This window comes from Xiphophorus couchianus, chromosome 19 (assembly GCF_001444195.1).
Source record: "Xiphophorus couchianus chromosome 19, X_couchianus-1.0, whole genome shotgun sequence".
In the NCBI taxonomy this organism is placed as follows: Eukaryota; Metazoa; Chordata; class Actinopteri; order Cyprinodontiformes; family Poeciliidae; genus Xiphophorus; species Xiphophorus couchianus.
In genome coordinates, this window is record NC_040246.1 from 12,215,323 (window position 1) to 12,223,832 (window position 8,510).

Below are 8,510 nucleotides of genomic sequence, written 5' to 3' on the forward strand. Positions count from 1 at the left end.
GGGCTGAAGTGAAAGTCAGCGCAAACCCCCAAGCAACCTCTCTTTTCACCCACATAACCCACTCCCTCCCTGTCATACCGCCTAACCCCCTCCTTCTTTGGCTACTCAGTACCATGCTGATATGACTGAAAGTCTAATAAGTTTTGCACGGGGGGAAAGTTGGAGATGGGCATCAAGAATGGGAGAGAAAAAATGTGAAAAAAAGAGAAAGTGAAACATTGACAGAAAAGGAGGGAAACTTGTTATTTCACTTTCGCTTTGGTCCCTCCATCCACTTTCAGTCACAGGTGCTTCCAAACAGAACTGGAAGCATGTAATCCGCCCAAATCCAGCGTCTTCCGAGGAGTGTAAAACCGGAATGTTCTGTGGGGGTCACTGGATTAGACAGAAGGCATGGTGGTAGCTTGGCTTGAGAGGCAGAATTAGAGGAGTGGAGGAAAAAGAGAGCGGAGACCGAACTGGTTTTGTATTAAAATGAGCTTACCAGGTGGTCTCCCTCCCAAAAGTGGACACAGTGTGTCAAGTAATCTGAAAAGCCCCCGGGTGTTTGCTGCTCATTGGCCAGAGGCCTGGTGAAAAGAGAGAGCAGTGGGGAATAAGAGAAAGCGAGAGAAAGAAGGGAGGAGGTGGGGGACTGGCTTGGGGAGGTGGCACTGATGTAGCCATTGAGGCCTCAGTGAAATGTCTGTCAGGCTTGGTTTACCACAATCACAGCAGTGATTAGGGATCTTTTGATGACAGGTTTAGTTTTCTATCCATTGGAAAGAAAGTGAGAAAGGACAAGAAAGGGGGTGGGGATGTAGAGTAGGGTTGGGTTGCATTGGGAGACTTTGGGGGTGGGCGTTTACGCACTGTTGCAGGAAAATGGGAGGGGTGGAGATAGAGATGGAGGTGTTGGGTGGGGTTGCGGGGGGTTGTATTAATGTCTTGCACCAGGGAGCTTCTACGTAATTTCCCAGCAGGTCGTGGGGTCAGGTTTGTATTTAGTTAGTGGTAATGATCTCGTTAGGGATCTGAATGGACCACCGTCTAAGCCCATTGAGGATAGCGAGTGTGCCTCCCCATCCCCCACCTCTGCCTGCCTTGTGTGGGCTTACACAGCCTGTGAACTGTGATTAATGGACTTCCAGGGCTTAATAACTTGCAAAACAGTATTAAACAAGGGAGGCCCCAGGACAATCGGAGAGGCTACCCAGGCGGACTAGGAGGTGGCTGTAAACAGTGCCTGGTAACAATTGCAATGCATGGAATTAACTGAGATGGGCCACTCACAATGCTACAGCTGGCTAGTGGCAGGGAGCCAGGCCCTGGGAGAAAGCTCCACTGGTGCTTCCAGGTGGCCCGGTCCAGGCCGAGTCCTTTCAGTTTTGTAAGTGTTAAAAAATAGAAGGGGAGAAAGGCTACGTTTGTGACGGGGAGACAGTGAGAGGAAGCCATTGAGCAGGGACAAGAAAGAGATTAAAGAGCGCAGAGAGTGATAAGCAGATAATAGAGGGGGGAGAGGGGGCTGCATTCAATAGAACAAGTAATCCTTGACATACAAGCGCAAATATGAAGCCCTTTTTTGTTTCTTGTGTCTAATTCGAAGCGGTGTGTGCGTAAAGTTGCAAAGCAAGAATTGTGATCCACATAAACAGAACAGAGAAACAGATAAAACACACTCATCAGACCAAAACACACACAAACATTTCAATACACACACCTCACCGCAATCCTAGACTCTTTTCTTCCCACCCTTGTGCCCTCTTGTCTGGAGACAAATGATCCCAGCATGGAGTCATGAGTACCGATGTGTTCAGACCACCCTCCACTCCGCCACAGACATTGTCCTGACCTCCCGAGCTTTAGTGTGCATTTAATGCCGGCATAATGTATCTCCGATTTGTACGTATAAGAAAAGGGCAGCACTTGTGCTGAGGGAAAAAGCACCTTTTTATGGACACAAGAGGAATTACATTGTAATTAAAATGGCTGATAAAAATCAAAGCTTAATTAAAGTACTTCTTGAAATCACCATCCAATGAAGTAAAAGTATTTATATGCAATTAAAAAGTTTTAAATTTGAGCTTTTTAATCGTTTTCAGCAAATAAATGGGAAATTTTCTTTATCAGTGGGATTTAACTACAGAAAATAGATCCTGGCAATAGACAGATAAATTGCACAGTGTGAGCTCAATTATAGGTAATTATGAAACAATTTGGAAAGCATTTGATTAAAATATAAACAGGTATTTTCTTTTTCATTTACAATGTACAGATATCTTATTTTTTTTAATCAGTTTTACAACTGAAAATCTTATATTTCAGAAAAATATAAGATGATGTAAGGAATAATATCTAACAAAATAACATGATTTTATGTTACGTAAGTAATAAAACCATGTTTTTACTAGGCTATTTTTCCTAATGATTTTGTCCAAATTTTACCTCTTGTTGATAAAATTCTGGTTCTGTTGGTTCTATCTGGTTCTATTGCATATTAGGTTTCATAATAACATCATTATTTTTTTCAATGTGAGACTTCATCAATGAAATGCCATTTTATTTGTTGGCTTTGTCCAGTTATCCTTTGGTTAACCCAAAATCTGAAACATCAAGTTATTTCCAAATGTATTTTGAACATTCTCTTTAAAAATGCATTATGCTGCATGAATACCCAATTTGTTTTTGAAGTAAGATAATCAGATCATCCCAATTTATCAATTATGACATGAAAAAGGTAAAAAAAAAAAAAAAAAAACATCAGGTGATGTTAAATTTATTTCTTACATGGTATAATGTCCCACTTAAAACAAGCCTTTTTGTAAATTCAAATAAAAATTTTGGTTTAAGTGCATCAAATGTGTTCAGAGGTTTTTATTTGTTTTAGTCTTAAAAGGGTAAAATGTTCTTTTTATGTGTTTTGGAATTATTATATTCATATATTGATTATTTATGCTGCTGGTGTTTCCTCCTCGTGACTGCATATCCACAGGTCCACATTTCATATAATTTTTTATCCTACAGGTTAATGCATTACTTTAATGACTTAGCTTGACCTTTTTTGGAGTGATTGTATTTAGCATGGAGTGATGCGCATTACATTTGACTGTATTGAAAGACATTTGTAAATAAAATCTGCTGATTAATTCATGTATTAAATTTCATCTTATACCCAAGATCTATGTGTTGATCCTAATATTTGGCACTCTCCTCTATTTGTTTGGCTTTCCTCAGCAGAGACTCATCTCCAAACGAATGACATCAGGGTCAGGCTTTTCCTGCAGATCAGAGATGAGCTGGACAATAGCTCACTTTGCCATTCACTCTAATATAGAAGGCCAATATGTCTCCAAAGTATTTGCACAAATGCTTTACTTAATGAGCGGCTGAGAGGTTGTTCAGCACCAGAGTCTGATGCTCCTTCCAGGTTTGTGTGTGTGCATAAGATTACCATGAAAATGGAGGAACAAAAACACTTGTAAAAAATTTTACAGCAAATGTGCAAAGTGTAGACATACAAATTAATTATTGACTGCAGTTGTCTTCATTCAGGTTTATTTAGGTTTACATGCAAAGATATATTTAATATGCGTGCGTGGGCATACATGCTGTTGCATTATCTTTCTATCTCATCCTCTCTGTTCTACAGCTGCTGCCCCTATCACCCCCTCTGCACCCACCCTCTCTTGCATAAGGGTGTAGGTGCAGCGGGTGCACTAGGGGGGCCTTTGCCCTGATGAGGCAGAGAAGGGAGTCACTGCTATACTAAGCTCCCCTCACATCATGAATAATGCAACAGAGAAATACATTTATCTTTTAATAGCCCCGGCCCCCTGGCTGAGACAGTTCAGTCTGGCCCGAGCCGACGCGGCTCTCTCACCTCTTCACCACAATGCACCACCCCACCCGTGATTGTCTCTGCTTCTTTTGAAGTTGGGCACGTCTTAGTGTCCTAGAGATGGGTAATCAGGCTTGATTCTGGAAGAGTCAGGCCATCTTTTGAAGGGGGCGGTCATCACCAAGTTCAGTAAAGGAGGGTGGAAGAAAAAGTGTAATTTTATGATACATCCTCACTATTAGAAGTCAACTTCACCGACAGGAGAAAAGTAAATGAAGAGCAAAATATTGCTAAAAGTTTGGTGTAAAAAACATTGCACTATAAAAGTTGAAGGGAAAAAAATGTTGTGTTTATTCCTTTTAAAAGTTGTTATTGATTTCATTTTGAAGCCTTGACTAACAAAAATATTAATAATTGCATTATTGACACAATGTTGTTGTGACATTTTTGTCCAACAAAGCATTAAATATTTCTGTTGAAATACCACCACAAAATCTGATCATGAATAGGCTTCTGTGTAAAAAACATTAGCAAAATACTTTCAAGAATTCATAAAAGTCAAAAACGGATCAATAGATAAAATACATTTATCAAACATGCTTTGCGTAGACCTTTATTTAGCACTCAGACAGTAAAGCGAAGACACCATCCACCTTCATTGACACTCTTTTCAGTAAGACACCATATGATTTCAAATCAGCCTGGCACTAATGCTCTATGTACCGCTGCACCGTAATGTGGGAATAACACGGTCTCCCAGTGTTTAACAAGGATCAGGGGGATTTCTGCTCTGGCTTCTCGTCTTCATTGCTACCACATCTGAATGCAGGGCTCTCAGGGGTGGGGGAGTTGTGGAAGCAAGTGTAGTCGGATACCTTAACCCTTCCTCAGTCCGTGCAGATTTAAGGCTCAAACAGCCTTCACAGTGAAACCTGCGGTAAAAGAAACAGTGTGTGGGGGGAGGATGAGTGGGAGTTGATGGCTGCAGTGGCTTCAAAAATGTTTAACGGACAGAATGAGTCATTGATTGGATTATTTTTTTTAATTAACGAAATTAGTTTGTTCAAGTGTATAGGAAAAGAAAGGTCGATTGAAATAATGTTTTAAAAACTATTTTTTTTCTAAGAATAAGCCGTAGCATTTTAAAATTATTTTTCAATTTAAAAAAGTGAATATGAATTGCTTTTTAAAATAAATATTTAGGTGTGTTTGTCATTGCTGTTTATTGACATACTTCGTTTCAAAGAAAAATTAAAGTTGGTGTTTTTTCCCGAATAGTTTAACTGTATTCAAACTTTAATTCGGTGTAATTATTTCTTCCACAATAATCCAAGAAGTGTCCCAGGAGTCAACAAGATTATCTTTTTTTTTTTTTTTTTTAGCATTTTTAAATCACAAGTTTTATGCCACTGAGTTGACATCAGATTATCACAGAAGTGAAAACAGGCAGAAACAAAACATACTCGAGAAACACTGAAGCTGACATCACTTTTTCAGCCAATAATGACAAGTTCAAGCACACACTTCTTCCTAACATGCACCCCTCCTCATCCTCTCCCAGCAGACACACATGCAGATACACACATACACATTCCCACTGAAAAAACAACAACAACAAAAAAACAAATCTGCACAACCCACACGGCACCCAGTCCCTCTTACCCACCACTCCCCAGCACCCAAAGCCTTAAAGCAGCCCTGAGCTTGTGTTGTCATGCATCGGTTGCCGAGCGTTGGGGATGAGGCCTTGCTATAGTCGGAGCTAGAGCTGGGTCCCAGCCAGCAACTCCTCAGCTCCCTGCTCTGCTCTATGGAAGGCAGAGAAGCTGAAAGCACCATTTATCATCACTTGTGTGGGCAGCATCACCACAGCAACGCTCGGGCTGGCAAATGCCACTGCTGTGAATACTAATGAGGCTCTTGGCAGGCCTGTGTTGGCGTAAATGGGGCCAGGGATGTACTCTGTACGCACGCGCGCGTGCGAGTCTCCAGGAGGGCTACAGTAGAGGTAAACAGTCCAAAGGAAATCAATTAAGTGTTTCCACAGCGTTTGGCGAGAGCTCTAATCTTCGACAACACATTTTAAAATAAGGGCGAAATCTGCCTTTAATACCTCCTCTGCTTTCTGCATGACAATAAACAAGCAGGCAACAATAAACAGTCGAGCACAGCCGAGCTTGACTAAGTCTTTACTTTGAGAAAACACATGTGAAGTCATTATTCTACAGTTCTTTTAGCTTGCCTCCCCATGCAGCATGTTAGTTCTCACAACCAAACAATATTGGGGGAAAAAAAAAAAAAACTGCCACAATTATTTCATCTGTGTTTCCAAGTTTAAGAAAATATTCATTAGTGTATTATATAAAGTTGAAGAACCCCTCCCTGAACTTAAGAAAAGCATTTTTACAAAGTATGAGCAATACAGTGACATAACCTGGGAGCACACCTGCCCTACTTTCTGCTTCTGACAATAGCTTTCAGTTTTAGTTGAGCACTTGTTCAGTGAGCGGAGAGAAAAACTCATATCTCATCTAGAAAGGTGTGAATAAATTGGAGGAGTGTCAGCTTGCTATTTATTGATTCCTATGCTTTGATTAGGCAGGAATGTGTTGGGAGATTTTCCTTTGTCCCTCTGATTCAATCATGATTATGTATCATTGAAGAGAGACAGGTTCTCCAAATGTGGAAACTTTCCTATTCGGTATGAAATGTTACCACATATTCACCTGTCCTGGCTTGTTGTGTTAAGATTGGTTGTGGACATATCTGATAAAGCGACACAAGTTGCAGCAAAGTGTTTTCTTATTTGTTTTTATGGAAATGATGCACAGTTCAGCTAAATCTATCAGAAACAACAAGTAGCAGTCTTAAGTCCTTATATGATCGGTAATTCATTGATGCATAATATCCCAGGTTTTTTATTCCTGATTGACATACTCAAATACATAATTAATGAGCTCTCAGCAGATTCTGATCTGTAGTACATGCTAGATGAACACAGAAATAAAATATATTTCTACCTTTACTGTGTTGCATCTGGGTGTGTTGTGGAATCATCCTTGCCCCACAACGCAGGAGCGGCCAGTTCATTTTTATTCTGCTGAAGATAACCCTACAATTCAAGCCCAGTGATGTGTAGTGACAAGGCTTTGACTAGGCCTTAACTGTCAGGATCTTGGGTTCTTTGAATTGGTTTTGGGTTTTGTTACTTTTAGTGTTCATTAGTTGCTTTTCTTTGATTAAATCAGTCATTTTTCTGTTTTACTTTGGTTCAGTTCTTTCTTTGTGTTTCTAGTTTGTTGTGTTTATTTCTTATGTCTAATTATTATTTCTTGTTTCTCTAGTTTAATTATGTTTCTTAGGTCTAGTTATTCTTTAGTGTAAGATTCACTTCCTAGAGCCTTGTGTACTCTCACTCACATTCTGTGCAACTTTCTCTCCCTCTCTCCTCACACCTCCAATTAGTTAGCCAATCAGGTCCATTGTTCCACATTCACTCTCCCAGTACTTAAAGACTTCTTCTCCTCACACTCTTTGCTAGTTCCTAGTTAGGCACTTTGATAGTTAGTCTAATCCTGTTACTTCCTTGCTCTACCCCTTGTTCTCCTCATGTTTCCTTGCTGATTTTTCCTTTGGATTCATGATTTTTGTTCAGCTCTGGCACCTTGTGCTCTCTGGGGATTTTTGCAAGTTTTTCATCTTTTAGATTGTCAACAGCTTCTCTGTCCATAGAAATAGTAGCATAACATGCTGACATGTGTAATTGGAATCCACTTCTCCATATTGTCTTCCCATATTTTTAAATAATAAAGTTGACAGTGCTTATATTTAACCTGTTGAGGGTGAAGACATTCTTGTTTCACAATGCTTTAATCTATATTCTTCATATATGAGGGACCAAGGATGCTAGTCAAATATTACTCACACAAATAAGCACTGGTCGCTGGTATAGGCGGAAAGGAATGTTTCAGTTCCTTGTAAGAAGCTTAGAAAAGCGACTGTGCAGTAAATTAAACCTGCAAATGACAGGGATGTAAACATTTACTGAGTTTGTTGGGAGCAATGATGGTAAAAAGTCAGCTGCTGGGAGGAAGGACCTGTGCTAAAGATTCTTTGTGCACTCATGATGCAGAAGTCTGTCGTTGAAAGAGCTCTCCAGTTCTACATCAGCTTAGTGCATGGAGTGGATGGCAATGTCCAAGAGTGAAGTAAATTTTGCTACGGTTCTACTGTCTTCCACCACCTGCACTGGGTCAACGGGGCATCCTAGGTTTTGTTTTTTTTACCCCTCCAGGGGGTCTTTTTGTGGGCTCTAGTGTCCCTTTTATGAAAGTAGGCTGACAGGAATGGGGAAGGAGAGAGGGGAAGACATGCGGCAAATGTCGCCGGGTCCGGGAGTTGAACCCGCGACGGCCGCGTCGAGGACTCAAGGCCTCCAAATATGGGTCGCGCTAACCCCTACGCCATATGCAGCACGCCCAGAGCTGGCCATTTTGATGAGTTTCCTCTGACCCTTTCTTTAAAAAGCACCATCAGCCTTATTGTGTAAGTGAAGAGCCAAGTAGTTATAATAATTCACTGTCTCAATGACAGTTCCCAGGATATTCACTGTGTTTAACCTGGACTGTGCAATGTGTCAAAATAGGCTGTCATTCAACCTTTTTCTGGAATTAGGTTGGGTTGGTTAGAC

General features: G+C 40.6%; 1 long non-coding RNA gene across 1 annotated transcript; it reads right to left on the minus strand.

Moving 5' to 3' along the window:
• Positions 1 to 3,520: 3,520 nt before the first annotated feature.
• Positions 3,521 to 5,613, minus strand: LOC114133884 (uncharacterized). Its single transcript, XR_003593302.1, has 2 exons — positions 5,483 to 5,613; positions 3,521 to 4,752 (listed from the first exon to the last, which is right to left on the minus strand). It is a non-coding gene; the product is annotated as an uncharacterized LOC114133884 (long non-coding RNA).
• Between the last annotated feature and the right edge of the window lie 2,897 nt (positions 5,614 to 8,510).